Genomic DNA, 16,286 nt, shown 5'->3' with positions numbered 1-16,286 from the left:
GTAACCATCAAGAAGAACTTATCTATGAGAGATCTATATTTCTCATGTTGTTGATGATTATTTCCACATATACAAACAATTTTTGTTTGAGAATAGTTATTATGCATGTTCAACAATTCGTTGTCAAAACTAGTGCCAACCTTTTCTATATCAAGCTATGGTTCTTGAGCTACTTCAAGTTCCATGTGCCTCCCACAAACTTTGTCATTAGAAGCTTGCTTTCTGACAACTCAAATTTCAAAGGAATAAGAGAACCTATTATTTATGGGTTTGTATAAAATAATATAAGAAACCTTATGAAATATTCTACAAATTTGTATTTAGTAGATTTTAGGTTTAGAAGGTTTAATCTAACATATGCTTCATAAACGTTAAGTAAGATAAGGATGGATCATTTCCATAATAAAGTTGATAAAGATGTTTTATCCACTAATTATGTAACATCCCGATGTTGAGGTAAGTTTAATTTTAACCCTATGTATGGATAAATAATGCAATTTAGTCCTTAAGTATAAGAAAGAGTACATAATGGCATATAATGGCATTTTGGTAATTTTAGGCAGTGGGGTAGTATGTTAAGCGTATGTTGTGTACGCTGAGCGTACTAGGGTGGTCCCTAGTACGATGGGCGTACACCTTATAACAGGACGTACATGGAGAAACTCCAAATTTTTAGGTTTTGGTCCATATATAAGCATCATTATAACCTTATTTATTGTTCCCGCATCAGCCCCATCTGAGAAATGCTCCTCTAGAAAACCCTAAGTGAGAAGAGTATATTTAGAGCGCATTGTGTGCTTTGGTGTTGTTCTTAAGGAAGAAGAAGTTGGTGAAAGGATCTTGGAGCTTGGGAGAAGCTTGGATCTGGGATTCTTAACATATTAGTTACCTCTAAATGGTAAAAAGCTCCTTTCTTGGTCACCCTATCTTTTAGATCTAGCTGTTTCTTCCTATATGGCACTTTTGGTCCCAATTGTGGTGATTCTTGAGCATAACATGCTCTTGACCAAATAAGTCCTCCTTTTAGACCTTGTGAGGGGTCTTAAGTTATAAAAATGTGGTCTTGGTTCTTAGTTTTCCTCCATGCATGCTCTAAAGGTTCTTAAGGCATTAAGAAGTTGGAATTCTATGTATTAAGCACTTAATGGATATACAAAGTCATAAAGTTGGAATCTTTATGACTCTTAGTGGTATTTTGGCCTTGGATCTGAAAGTTGGATGTGATTGCTTAAGACACTAAGCTCTTGTTGAGAAAATAGGAAGCTTAAGTATATACCCTGCGTAATTTGGAGTACGCAACGTGTGCATGGTCAAACCCCCACTATGGCCATGCTCGAGTACACCCTATGTACCTCCGGAGTACGCCCCATGTATAAGCCCTGAGTCGAATCGATTGGGTTGACTCGTCTGGGTTGATTTTGTTGACTTTTTGATTTTAACTAGTTTTAATCAAGGGTATTTTGGGGACATGTTATTAATTTAGAATGAGAAATGTTTAGACATTTAGGATTTGGGTTGGCCAGTTATCAGAGCTTGGAGTTATTTACACTTCATTGAGAGTGTGAGGTGAGTATACCCCACTGGACTTACAGGTCGAGGCACCAAACCTACCAAATTGATTGATATCCTGGTTTTACCGTATGCTATTATGTTGTAGTGATTTGTTAGATCTATATCCTGGTATATAGGATGTTGCTTTGTTGTAGTGATCTGTTAGATCTGTATCCTGGTATACAACCTTTTGCTATGCTGTAGTGATCTGTTAGATTTGCATGACTACCTATATAAGCTAGCTATTAATTGTTATTTTGTATGTTTATATGTGATGTTGTACTGGGTTGAGGCGGTCCTTCTTTGTGTCGATCGCCAAGATACCCAAGGCGGTCCAGATAGACTGACAGCCTAAAAGGAAGACCAGTCAGGCCGTAGGCGCAAGGAGCAGTCCATGTAGGCTGACGGATCTGTATGCATGTTGTTGTTTATTATGTTTATGTGGTGGTACTTTGGGGAAACTCACTAAGTGTTGGCGTATAGCTTTAGTTTTGTTTCATGTACTTCAGAGGATCGGGGAAGGCGAAGGCATGACCGTGCACATCCTTGGTTTATGTTGATTGGATCTTGGGAGACTGCTTTTTAATAATGTTTTGAAAACAATGGTTAGTAAAAACTTCTTTTTAGAAAATGTGTTTTTTTGAAAATTTTAAATATAGTGTGATGTTTTGAGACGGTACAAGTTGGTATCATAGCCTTGGTTTGAGCGAATTGGAGAAACTAGGGGACTGTAAAAGTTTTAAAAATGATTTTCAAAAGTGTTTCAAAATAATCAAGAAAGGATGTGATGTGTACGATCAGCCAGAGCCAGTAAGTATACCCTAAGTTACCACACTGTGATTTGATGTTATGTTACGTTAGAACAACATGCTAGCGATATGCTAGGGATCTTTAGGAATTGAATGATATAATTGCTTAATAATTGATGCTTGATAGCCTAGGGTTTCTTCTTTGTACGAAGTGTGCATCATAGTTGTCCATAACTATGATTTTACAGCCTAAGAATGTTTGGTTTAGCCTTATTTCCGATTCTTGTTTGATAAATGACTTAGGGTAGAATCTTGTATTCGACTCTCTATAGGATCCAGTGTTATGTATGATTAGTAAAAACGAGTGTTGCAAGGTTGGTGGAAGTTTCATGGAAGAGTTATGAGGGATTAGTCATCCAATCAAGGAATGTATAGCCTTTCTCTAGGACATGATAATAGGATTTATGCGTACTCGTGTGTATGTTGTTAGGGTTGTTGTGATGTTCTTCTGAGACAAATACGGGTAGGTATGGAAGGTAGTATGGGCCCATACTACTGGAAGCACAAGACCCGTACATGTAGCAGGAAAGTTACAACCCCCAGGGTTTTATTTTGGAATGTTTCCTATGGTATGTTTTACGCCTCATCGAATATTTTATGGTTTATTTTCAGTATGGTCATTACGAGGCAATTTGAGTCAGGATACAAATCAGGTGCCAGAGCAAGTGGCTAGGATAGACTAGGTTTGACTGAGGACCAGGTTAGGTAGATGATTCATGTTGAGGTTGTTTTTATTGTTCGTGGACAGAAATCAGAGTTCTTTGGCTCTATCAAGACCCCCATGATAGAGTTATTTAATCACCGATACGCTGCACTTTTTAAGGCTACTATTGCTATAGCTATTGCAGCCGTCGTTGATGTGGGGATTAGGGGGATCCTTCTTGTACTGGGACTTCGAAAATATAAAGGCCCCAGTGTTTCATGGGGTTCAGGATCCGGTCATTTCCATGAGGTGGTTGTGTGGCATTTAGGGACGCTTCTTTACTTGCTCTTGTCCAGCTGACCCAAAGTTCAAGTGTGCTTTAAACCTTATTCGGTCTGGATCGAAGGATTGGTGGATGCTGGGAATTGGTTCATACACTCCAGGGTAGAGAGCTGCTATATATCGTGGGAGCAATTTTCTGAAATGTTCTGCTCGAGATACGTTCCTTTGGTTAAGTTGGAGGATCAGACCAGGAGTATTTTGACTTGCAGCAGGGTACTGAGTTGGTGCCGGAGATCACCAACATCTTTACTAAGAGAGCATTGTTTTTCCCTAAGTTTGTTGCTTCTAAGCAAGCTCAGATGACCCGGTACTTAAGCATGCTTAAGACAGATTTCCACCAGTTTGTGTCAACTGATTGATATTGTTCACTCATTGAGTTACAGGAGACCACTAGGCGGCAGGAGATTGAATTGGAGCTTTAGACGAGGGAGTAGAGGCAGATTCTGGTATAGTCACAACTTGAGGTGAAGCAGATTAAGGACACTGCCATGAGATCTAGGAGTCATAGGGGCCGCACACGTTGTAAGGTTCATGAGTGTCCTAGAAAATCTTCTTCTAGATACCAAATGTGGCAATGAGGGGAACTTTTCGAGGTAATGTTGCTGATGGGGCCTAGTACCAAGCACCAGGATTTGATACCATTTTGATGAAGTTTACCATGTGAAGATCAACTTTCTATTTCTCACCACCAAACTGGAGTAGGCCCCGATGCCAACAACTTTTTGGATCATCGATGGGCACCATGGTAGTGCATAGCCCCCAAGGGCTTGGAGTTGTGCCTTTCAGCTCACTGCCAAGGAGGCCAAGGTAGCACCATATGTCATTACTGGTACGTTTCTATCTATTATTATGTCAATTATATCATGATATGCTTATGTTTACGTTTCCGGTATGTACCTTCTTAGTGAATTCTTTGCCTGCTCTTATGTTGTTTGACTCAGGATTGATTCGATCCTTCGCATCTTGATCTTTTAGTAAGGATTTTGGTATGACCCTTAGCTAGTTAGAGTGTCCATTGCAAATTTCTATCGCCAACGATCATGGGGTTTTTGAATCTAGAGTGTACCAGGGTTGTGTATTGGAGATCTTCGGAGTGCCTTATATGATAGATTTGATTCTGATCCCCATGGGGATGTATGTGTAATAATAGGGATGGATTGGCTGAGGAGGTTTGGTGCTCTGATCAACCGTGAGGTTCAGTTAGTGATAGTTCGATCCCCAAGTGGGGGAGAACTAGTTTTCTACAGAGAGGGTACCGGGGTTGGATCAAGGTTTTATTTGGCGACCAACACTTGGGAGTATATTCAGTATGGGTGTATGGGTTATCTTACCTATGTGGTTGATACTCAGGTAGGGGAGTTGGTCTTCGTTTTAGATGTGCCAGTTGTCAAGATTTTTTTGATGTGTTTTCGGAGGAGTTACTCGTTGTTCCTTCTGAGAGATAGGTTGAATTCATGACTGACCTAGTGCCAGGTGCGGATCTAATAGCCAAGGTGTCATACCGTTTGGTACCACCCGAGACACAGGAGTTATCCTCTCAGCTTCAGGAGCTGTTAGGCAAGCAGCTCATCAGACTGAGCAGTTCTCTATGCGGATCCCCATATTTGTTTGCAAGAAGAAGGATGGTTCGCACTGGATGTGAATTGATTACCAGGAGTTGAACAAGTTGATAGTGAAGAACTGTTATCCCCTTCTATGGATTAACAACCTCTTTGGTCTGTTAGAGGGTTCATCTTGGTTCTCCAAGATTAATCTGAGTTCGGTGTATAGCCATTACAAGTTTGTGCTAATTGCATTTGGCCTCACCAATGTTCCTGTAGTGTTTATGGATATGATGAATTGGGCATGCAGGACGATGCTTGATTGATTGGTTATTGTGTTCATTGATGATATCTTGGTGTATTCTAAGACCACAGAGCATCATGAAGAGCACCTTCGAGAGCTTTTCGGAGTGTTGAGGTGAGAACAAATGTATGCCGAGTTTCTCAAAGTGTGAGTTCTGGTTAAGAGAGATCCAGTTCTTGGGGCACCTCTTTAATCAGGATCGGATTTTGGTCGATCCGGCCAAAATTGAGTCGGTTATGCAGTGGGAGGTCGTAAAGTCTTCTTTGGAGATCAAGAGTTTCTTCAGATTAGCAGGGTATTATTGTAGATTTATTCAGGACTTCTCCAAGGTTGCAATACCCATCACTCGTCTATTGATGAGCGGCGTGGATTTTCATTGGGGACCTAAGTAGTAGGTTGCATTTGAGACGATATGGCAGAGGTTATGTGAGGCCCCAGTATTGACTCTTCCGGAGGGTGTCGAGGATTTCATTGTATTTTGTGATGCATCCATCACTGGTTTTGGGTGGTTCTTATGCAGAGAGGATGAGTGATTGCATATGATTCTCGGCAGTTGGAGCCGCACAAGCCACATTATCGTAATCATGACCTGGAGTTGGGGGCAATAGTGTTTGCCCTCAAGATTTGGAGACATTATTTATATGCGATATGCTGTACCATTTACACGGATCAAAAGAGTTTGTGAAATCTTGTGGACCAGCTGAACCTTAACATGAGGTAACACAGGTGGTTGGATATGGTTAAGGATTATTACTATGAGATCCTTTACCATTCGAGTAAAGCGAATGTTGTAGCGGATGCCTTGAGCCACAAGTCGGCTGGATCTTCAACTGGGGATATGTGTATGAGGATATCCAGTGATTCTTCACTTTTGGATTTGATCAGAGGAGCACATGTAGAAGGAGTTAAGAATGAGAACTGGAAATAGGAAAGGATCCAGGGTGAGATCGACATGTTTTTCACTGATAGTCGGGGATTGTTGATATAGTGTGGTCAGGTTTGGGTTCTAGTTTCTAGTGAGATTAGACAGATATTGTTGGAGGAGGCTTATAAGTCTCTCTTTTCGGTACACCTAGGAGCCACCAAAATGTATCAAGACTTGACACTAAGTTACTAGTGGCCGTGTATGAATAGAGAGATAACATGTTATATTGAGAGGTGCTTGACCTGTAGGATGGTCCTAACCGAGCATCAGAGGCCATAAGGAAAGTTGCAGCTTATGGAGGTTCCAATGTGGAAGTGGGAACAAAGCACCATGGATTTTATGACAAATTTAGCGAAGAGTACCAAGGTATTTGATGCTATATGGGTAATTGTGGATCGATTGACTAGGAGTGCCCACTTTTTAGCCATCCAAGAGAGCTCCTCGACCGAAAAGGTGGCCGATGTGTATGTTTGGGAGATTTTTACACGTCATAGGGTTCCAGCCTCCATTGTATCCGACTGAGATGTTCAGTTCACTTACCGACTCTGGTAGAAATTCCACAAGGAACTAGGCACAAGACTACATTTCAACACTGCTTATTGTCCGTAGATTGATAAACAGAGTGAGCAGACCATTCAGACACTTGAGAATATGCTGTAGGCGTGTATCATAGATTTCAATGGGAGTTAGGATTCCTACCTACCACTTATGGATGTTTCCTATAAAAACAACTACTACTCCAACATTGGTGCCCCACCTTTTGAGCTCTTGTATGGTCGGAGATGTCGTACCCCAGTTTGTTGGGTGGAGGTTGGTTACATAGTCATGGGAAGGACTGAAGTAGTCCTCTAGACCATGGAGCTTATTCAATAGATCAGGTAGAGACTGCAGACACCAAAGAGTTGGCAGAAAAGTTATGCCAACCTGCGCCCATCAGAGTTGGAATTTCAGGTCGGCGATATAGTTCTACCGAAGGTCTCACCCTGTAAGGGTGTGATATGCTTCATAAAGAGGGAGACATTGGGAACCCAATATATTGGACCATTCTAAGTTATCACTAAGGTAGGCAGGTTGGCCTACCATTTGGATTTTCCGAGTGAGCTCAGTCAAATCCACAACACCTTCCTTATTTTTCTGTTGCGGAAGTACGTGTGAGACGCTTAGGAAATGGTTCCATTGGATGATATCCAGGTCGATGAGCACATGGATTGTATTGAGAGTCCAGTAGCGATAATGGAGAGGAAGTTAAAGGTCCTACACAACAAGGAGATACACTTGGTAAAGGTTCAGTGGCAATATCAGATAGGCTCTTAGTAAACCTGGGAGCCGAAGGCAGAGATACGAGAGCATTATCTTGAGTTATTTGCAGCATCTGACTTCAAGGAAGAAGTCTAGTTCAAGTGGGGGAGAATTGTAACATCCCGATGTTGAGGTAATTTCAATTTTAGCCCTATCTATGGATAAATAATGCACTATAGTCCTTGATAATATGAAAGAGTGCAAAATGGCCCATAATGGTATTTTGGTGATATTAGGCAGTGGGGTAGTATGTTGGGTGTACGTTGTGTATGTTGAGCAAACTGGGGCGGACCTTACTACGATGGTTGTACACCACGTGCACGTACGAAGAGAAACTCCAAACCCTATTTTTTATGTTTTAGTCAATATATAAGCATCATTGTTGCGTCATTTATCATTCCCATATCAACACCCATCTGAGAAAACGTTCCTCTAGCAAACCCTAAGTGAAAAGAGTGCATTTTTAGCTCATTGTGTGCTTTGGTGTTGTTCTCCAAAAAGAAGAAGTTGGTACAAGGACCTTGGAGCTTGGGAGAATCTTGGATATAGGATTCTTCACTTGGTAGCTACCTCAAAAATGTAAAAAACTCCTTTCTTGATTATCAAATTTTGTAGATCTAGTTACTTGTTCATTTATGGCACTTTTGGTTCCAAATGTGTTGTTTCTTGAGCATGGCATGCTCTTGACCAAATAAGTCATACTTTCAGACCTTATGAGGGGTCTTAAGTCATAAAAATGTGGTATTGGTGCTTAGTTTTACTCGATGCATGCTCTAGAGGGTCATAAGGCATTAAGAAGTTGGGATTTTGTGTATTAAGAACTTAATGGACATGCAAAGTTATAAAGTTGGAAACTTTATGAATCTTAGTGATATTTTGGCCTTGGATCTGAAAGTTGGACAAGATAGCTTAATGCATTATGCTCTTGTTAAGAAAATAGGAAGTCTAAGCCTACGCCTTACGTAATATGGGGTCCGTAGCGCATACGTGGTCAAACCCGGATTGCATTCAAGATTGAGTATGCTTCACATACCTCCATAGTACACCCTATGTACGAGCTCTGAGTCAACTTGGCTAAGTTGACTCGACTGGGTTGACTCATTTGACTTATTGGTTTTGACCAGTTTTGACCAACAGTATTTTGGGGAAATGTTATTAATTTAGAATGAGAAATGTTTTGAAATTTAGGATTTTCGGTTGAGTCAGTTGTCGGAGCTAGGAGCTATTAAAACTGCATTCAGACTGTGAGAGGAGTTTTCCCCACTGTACTTACGCGTTGAAGGCACCAAGGCTAGCCCATTTCATTGATATTCTGGTTTTAGCGTATGTTGTTATGATGTAGTGATCTGTTAGATCTGTATTCTGGTATATAGGATGTTGCTATGTTGTAGTGATCTGTTATATATGTATCTTGGTTTATAGGATTTCGCTATGTTGTAGTGATCTGTTAGATCTGTATGACTACCTGCATATGCTCGTTATTGATTACTATGGTCTATGTTGATATGTGATGGTGTACCGGGTTAAGGCAGTCTTGCTTTCTGCTGAAGGCCAAGCTACTTAGGGCTGTCTGGATAGATTAAAGGCCTGCAAGGCGGACCAATTAGGCCGGAGTCCCAGAGAGAAGTCTAGATTGGCTGAAGGCTTAGTGAAGCAGTCTAGTCATGCTGAAGGCTCTATATGCATGTTGTTGTTTTTAATGTTTATGTGGTAGTACTTTGGGGAAACTTCTTAAACTTTATTTCACATCGTTTTTTGTGTGATTTAGATATCTATAGTAAAATAGATGTAAATTAAGTTCGAGTTATGACTTACAAAAATTGCAACATACATTTTGATGTAACAAACAAACCTTTCAAATGTATACATCCAACGGTATTGGACGAGACTATTGTAGCACCTGGTTCCTGGTATGTGAGTTTTGTCTAAGTATTTTGAGTTTTTGGCCGTGGACTCGGCGAGTTGGAGGCCCGACTCGCCGAGTAGAGACGAGACTTTGGGGCGCGGTTAAGATGGCGACTCGATGAGTCCATAATATGGACTCGGCGAGTCCGTGCTGTCTGATGAAACCCTAATTTCCATGGGTTTGCACCCTATTTAAACGACCATTTGCGCCCCAACTACGCCCCCATTCACCCTTAGAAGTTCTCCATACGTTCTAGCTCTTGTTCTTGTGAGTTTGAGGCATTTTAGTGTGTGTTCTTGAAGATTTTGAGAAGGAAGTGGAGTAGATAAAGAGGAAGGGAAGGAAGCCAAGCATCTTAGTGTTCTCTCAGTGATTTCTTTGAGGTAAAACATTTTTCCCCCTGTCTCTATGCTTGTTACTCCATTAAAGTCTTTCTTGAGCCCTTCCCCAAGCTTGTATGTGCATTATAATTCGTAATAAGCTGATTGACCTCTAGATGTAGGCATGGTTGAGCTCCAGGAGCTCAGATCAACTGCCTTTATGGATGCATGTTGTGTGAAGACCTTAGATCTACTCTTTTGGTGCATTTTGAGCCCTAAAACCCTCATGGATGAATATTTACACGTAAAGTTGGAAACTTTACGTGTTATTCATGCTCTAGGAACCCAAATCTATGAATGGCATGGACTGGATTCGAGCAAAATCGCGTATATGGCTCTTGCATGAAGCAGACTCGGCGAGTCGCTCATCTGACTCGGCGAGTCTAGTCGCGAGTCTCCGAGTTGTCCCCTTTTTCGTTGTGCCGAGTTGTGTAGTGAGTCCAGGGTGGACTCGATGAGTTGGAAGCCAAAACTCACCCATAAAGGAACTCGGCGAGTCGATACTCAAACTCGGCGAGTTCAAGGCAATCTCCTTAGATCAAGATCAGACTCGGCGAGTTGTTCATACAACTTGGCGAGTCGCAGCATAAGTGTTCATCGGATGAAGATGAACTCGCCGAGTTGTTCATACAACTCGGCGAGTAGGATGAAGGACTTGAACATTAGTTTGGAAGGAGAGCTCGTCGAGTCAACGCCTAACTCGACGAGTAGAAACAAAATCCAGGTCAGTAGATTGGATAGGGACTCGGCGAGTTGGCGAGCCAACTCGGCGAGTCGGGTCAACTGAAAGTTGACTCTGACTTTGACTTAGGGCATGATCAGGGGTAAAATGGTGATTTTACCCAAAGGACAGTTAGCAGTGTTTGATTGTGTATGTTGTGGGAATTATAGCCGGAGGATTTCCGGAGCAGTAGCAGCAGCAGTAGGCAGTTAGTTCCCGATCAGATCAGCAACTACTCCGAGGTGAGTTACCTTCCAGTAGCGGTGGGTCTAAGGCCACAATGCCGACCCACCGGTAGGAGATGTGTGATTAGATGATTGTCTTTTTGATATTCATCTAGGGTTGCTACTACCTGTGTTATGTTTATGTGTTGGTGATAGTAGGGGGAGATAGTCCCCCAGAATACCGGTCGATAGGGCCGAAGGGGCGGTCATGCCCAGCCATGCTAGATAGACTATGTGATATATGTGTTATGTGGTAGAAGTAGGGGGTGAAATAGTCCCCAGTATCCGGTCGAGAGGACCGAAGGGGAGCCAGAACCCAGATATGATGGGCAGTATCCGGTCGAGAGGACCGAAGGGGAGGCCAGCACCCATATATGCTAGGCAGTATCCGGTCGAGAGGACCGAAGGGGTAGGTCGGGCACCCAGATATGCCTGACAATTTATGTATGTTATGTGATTATATGGTATGTGGTACAATGGGGGAACTCACTAAGCTTCGTGCTTACAGTTTTCAGTTTTGGTTTCAGGTACCTCTTCAGCTAAGGGAAAGGAGTAGGCGCGGTAGCAGCATATCACACACACTCTTGTTTTTCCGCACTGTGGATTTTCTGGGATGAACTCTGAAATATTATTATGATACTACCGGTTTTCAGACATGGAATATTATTATGAATTATTTGTAATGATGTCTTTACATATTAACCTAATTTAAAAATGAAAATTTTAGTCGGTATTTTTGGGGTGTTACAACTGTTATCGTAGCTTCGTATGGAAAATGTATCGGTAAATGTGTCATGGAGTTAAAAATACTAGAGACAAAGATTGTCTCTAATTTACATAGAATTATTAGGATCTCGACGTCAATCCTTTCCATGTATTATGTAGTGATTGATGTTGTAGTTAATGTTTTGAAGAAAACACTCAACTCTATTAATGCTTCGCACACATAATTTGGCAACATCTCATGAAATGCAATTGACATTAATCTTCGCATAAAAACATGACAATCATGGCTTTTTATTTCGAACAGTCTACAAGTGGTCAAATCAACACACCTCCCTAAATTAGAAACATAACCATTCGGGAAACGCAATTTCTCAACCCATTTGTATATGACCTTCTTTTGAATATTGTCTACTTCAAAGTACCCTATTTGATCTTCTTTAATTCCTTTTCTCTTCCTACAACAGTGTTTCATATCTTTTCTTGCTGTTGCATTGTCCTTTGTCTTCTCTTTGACATCCATTATAGTGTAAAAAATGTTCTTAACTACATTTTTTTTCAATATGCATACCATCAAAATTATGTATAATGAGGTTTTTTTTCCAATATGGTAAATCCCAAAATATGTTTTTTGTTTTTTCAACTATCATTGTCACATGCTTTGTTTACATCATTGGCATTTAGTTTAGTAACCTTTAACAAACCAAAATTTTAAATTTCCGATAAAGTTTGTTCATTATTCTTAGTTAAAGGAGGACCTTATGTCACTACATGATTCCTTTTATTCTTATACTTTCTATAAGGGTGATTTTCTAGGATGAATCTTCTATGGCAGTCAAACCATGGGATCTTATTACCATTCTTTAGTATGAATGCTTGTGTATATTTCCCATAATGTGGACATGCTAGCTTACCTTCTATAGACGATTGTGACAATATTGTATAAGCTAGAAAATCACTAATTGTCCACATCAAAGCTTCTCATAATTGAATTTTTTTAATTAATACGCATTCTGCCCATAATTTCTCCAATTCTGCAACAACCGTTTGCACAAATACATCTATTTTATGCTTAGGATTTGTCGGTCCTAGAACAACTACAGTAAAAAACATGTAAGACTCTTTCATGCACATAGAATGTGGCAATTTACAAGTTGTTATAATAATATTCCAAGATGAATATTGTTTTCCAAATGTTCCATGTGGTGCAAACCCATCTATACAAAAGACTAATCTAACATTACATATTTTTGTTGCAAAATGAAGGATGAATTATGTCAAAGTGTTTTCAAGATTCAGAATAGGATAGATGACACATTACACCACCATCATCATGTCCATGATCCTCGAACTGTCATCGCATGGTAGTAGATGTGGCTTGTAAAGCATACAGTCTCTTTCGCCTTCGAGTCAAAGGAAAGTAATGCATTCTCTTAAAGGGTATGTGTGAACGTATGGACAAATTTTTTACGATTTGTACCTATCTGCATTTCAAAATTTGCACATATAAAGTTCTTTTTCTCCCCTCCAATATATCACACATCCAGACCTACAATAGTCAATCACCTCCCTAGGCAAACCTAGTGGCTGTATTAACTTTTGCCTCTCGTATAAATTACCTACCATATTATTCTCCTTCGGTAACCCATTAATCATTAATTGCTAGATAACATCATAACAATGTTCAAGCATACAATACTCTAATTTTATATTCAATACTCTAGCTACAGTAGACAATTGTGTGAGTTTTTTACATCCAGACCACGACTCTTTATCTGCTACCTCTAGCATATAAAAAAAATCATCTTCTGCATTTGGATCCTCCTAAGGATTACTAGTAAAAAAAATCAAGAGCCATAGCTTCTATAACCATTTCTCTATAACTACATTCGTGATCTCCTTTGTAGTTGTGTATGAATTATCCAACCTTAAAGACGTATTGTCATCAACGGATGTTTTGCTATGTATATCCCAAAACCAATAATTTAGGACAAAACCTAACTTGTACAAGTGATGCTTTAAAAAATCAAGCTCTGTATATGGTATGTTACGACATTTCATGCATTGACATTTGATTCTATCTTGGTCCATAAAATTTTCTTTAGTTGTAGCAAAGTCTATGAATTTTTTCACTCTTTGTATGAAAACAAAAGAGAGAAGACCATGATCAACTTTTCCTTCATACATCCACGATCTATTGGTGTTGTTTACGATGTTAATTATGTACAATGTACATGTAAATAACATGATGTTATGTTTATTACCATGGCTTCTATTTGATAGATGAGATTCGAAACAATCACATATGTACAATATAAATATTGCAAATGTACATTTACTGTAATTCATTTTACAAATTGACCGACTGATGAATCAATCTTGACACTTTCTCATTTGTACAAGTCAATCATTTTGATGATTTGTTAAAGGAATAGAATCTTTATAGAAAGGTTTAATTGAAATTGAGAATTACATAAGACAATTTCAAAGAAAGAGTGTATGAGGGAACCGTCAACAACCCTTTATCGTGATTTAGATGTAGTGGTACTACATCAAAGTATTTGGTAGATATTATTTAATATTTCAAAATGTTGAATATAGCAACATACGTAAAGTTATTACCAAAATTATATACATAATTATAGGTTATAACAAGTATAGAAACTTTATTGTACTTATTAACTAAATAACAAACTAAAAAAATAAAATTGTATATAAAATACATCTATAGTCAATAAAGTAACATACACTAAATTAACATGACCGAATTGATAATTATAACACAACCATTTAATTTCAATAACTTAATATAAACCCTATTGAAGGTCATTACTTAATAATTACAACCATTCTTCATTTGTCTTCCATATATATATATATATATATATATATATATATATATATATATATATATATATATATATATATATATATATATATATATATAAAAGGTTAGGTTCATGTGAGACGGTTTAATTTTGTGACACCGTGAGATGCATTGTTTATTTATTTATTTATTTTTTAATTTTTGTTTTTTTATTTTTTATAGTTAATTCATGTTCCGAAAATAATATTTAAAAACGAATTTTTGTATTTTTCCATTTATTTTGCATTTTAAAATTATTTTTTAGAATATGTATAGTGTAATATTCTATTAGAATATTTTACGTATTTTTCAAAAAAAAAAACATGATTTTTTTTATTTTTATTTTATTTTTTTAGTTAATTCAAGTTCTGAAAATAATATTTAAAAAACGAATTTTTAGATTTTTTTTATTTATTTTGCATTTTAAAATTATTTTTTAGAATATGTCAGTGTAATATTCTATTAGAATATTTCACGTATTTTTCAAAAATAACTGGATTTTTTTATTTATATTTTTTGAGTTAATTCAAATTTCGAAAATAATATTTAAAAAAAGAATTTTGGGATTTTTCCATTTATTTTGCATTTTAAAATTATTTTTAGATTTGGTCTCACGGTCTCACAAAATTAGAATGGTCTCAAATGAACCTGAACATATATATATATATATATATATATATATATATATATATATATATATATATATATATATATATATATATATATATTACACATTCCTAATAAACCTACATAATTTAGCATACTTTACGTACCAACAACAAACTTTGCAATACTTTTGTAGGTGATCATCTTCTATAAATGGTGTAAATGCCCTTGCAATGGAATGATCTACCTTTTCATGTTGGAAGGTGATGCTATTCGTTGTAGGTTCATAGACAACACCTACATTAATTAGCAATTCTCTAGCACTCTCAACATAAGCTACATACTTTGAGAAATCTAGAGCATCCCAATAAAAATACTTAGAAAGTCTAGCCAAACCTACTAGTACACATTAAAAAATTTCCATCCAATGTAGCAATTTCAAATTCTATTGCAAATCATACATCATAAATATTCTAAAATTTATTTTTGACATTAATGCTAAAAGTAAAGATTTATGTGGCCAATACATTGTACAAATCATAAACATATATTACTATATACAAAATGTAATGCACATATATACTATAGTTACCTTGATCACATTAAGGAATCCCTTTTGATATGTAGATCATCTAAAGCAAATAATTTGCTTGCGATGATGTTCATCTCCCGCATCAATCAACGTCATTCCAAAATCGAAATTTCCCTTATAGAAGTACTCATCATGTTAACAAAATAACAATAACATTAAGACCAATAACAATAAAAATTGATTAAATTGAATTTATTAAATTACTGAAATTACACATACCACTCCTTGTTTATACATTGATTCTATGTTACCACGATGTGCATAGTTGTATATAAATGTGTCAAAATTAAGAGATTTGGAACCCAACCCTTTAGTCACAAGAAACTCATCAAGAGATGCTCTTTTGAACACTTCACTTTCTTTCCCCGCTGCATTCATCTTTTTCAAACTTTAAAACTTGAAATTTATAGTTAAACAATAATAAATCAATTTATAATGTCTTTAGTGGATTCTAACCCTAACGTTGCAATAATCCAACTCATAATCTCTACAGGAAGATCATCCAACGAAATGCAGACTCTTATATTCGACATTCTACTAACAAAATAGATATTGCATAAGTTTATATCACCTTTTAAGAAGAAAAAGGTGGGAAATGTGAAATACGGTGATCGATTACAACTTATTAGGGAAGAAAAAATCTTACTTTAATGCACTGATCGTGGAAGAAGTACCGACTTCAATAATATTAGGTAAAAGCAATTTTGATAACGACTCTCTATTAAGGATTTTTGGATTTTGTTTGATCGTCGGTGTTTTGATCTTGGGGAATATTGTAGATAGTTGAAATGGCCTGAAGAACTGAAATGACATGATGACGTCGGAAACATCAGTACGCCTAAAAGATGTAGAGT

This window comes from Lactuca saligna, chromosome 5 (genome assembly GCF_052625555.1).
Source record: "Lactuca saligna cultivar CGN05327 chromosome 5, ASM5262555v1, whole genome shotgun sequence".
NCBI lineage: Eukaryota > Viridiplantae > Streptophyta > Magnoliopsida > Asterales > Asteraceae > Lactuca > Lactuca saligna.
This window is presented reverse-complemented; position numbering follows the sequence as displayed.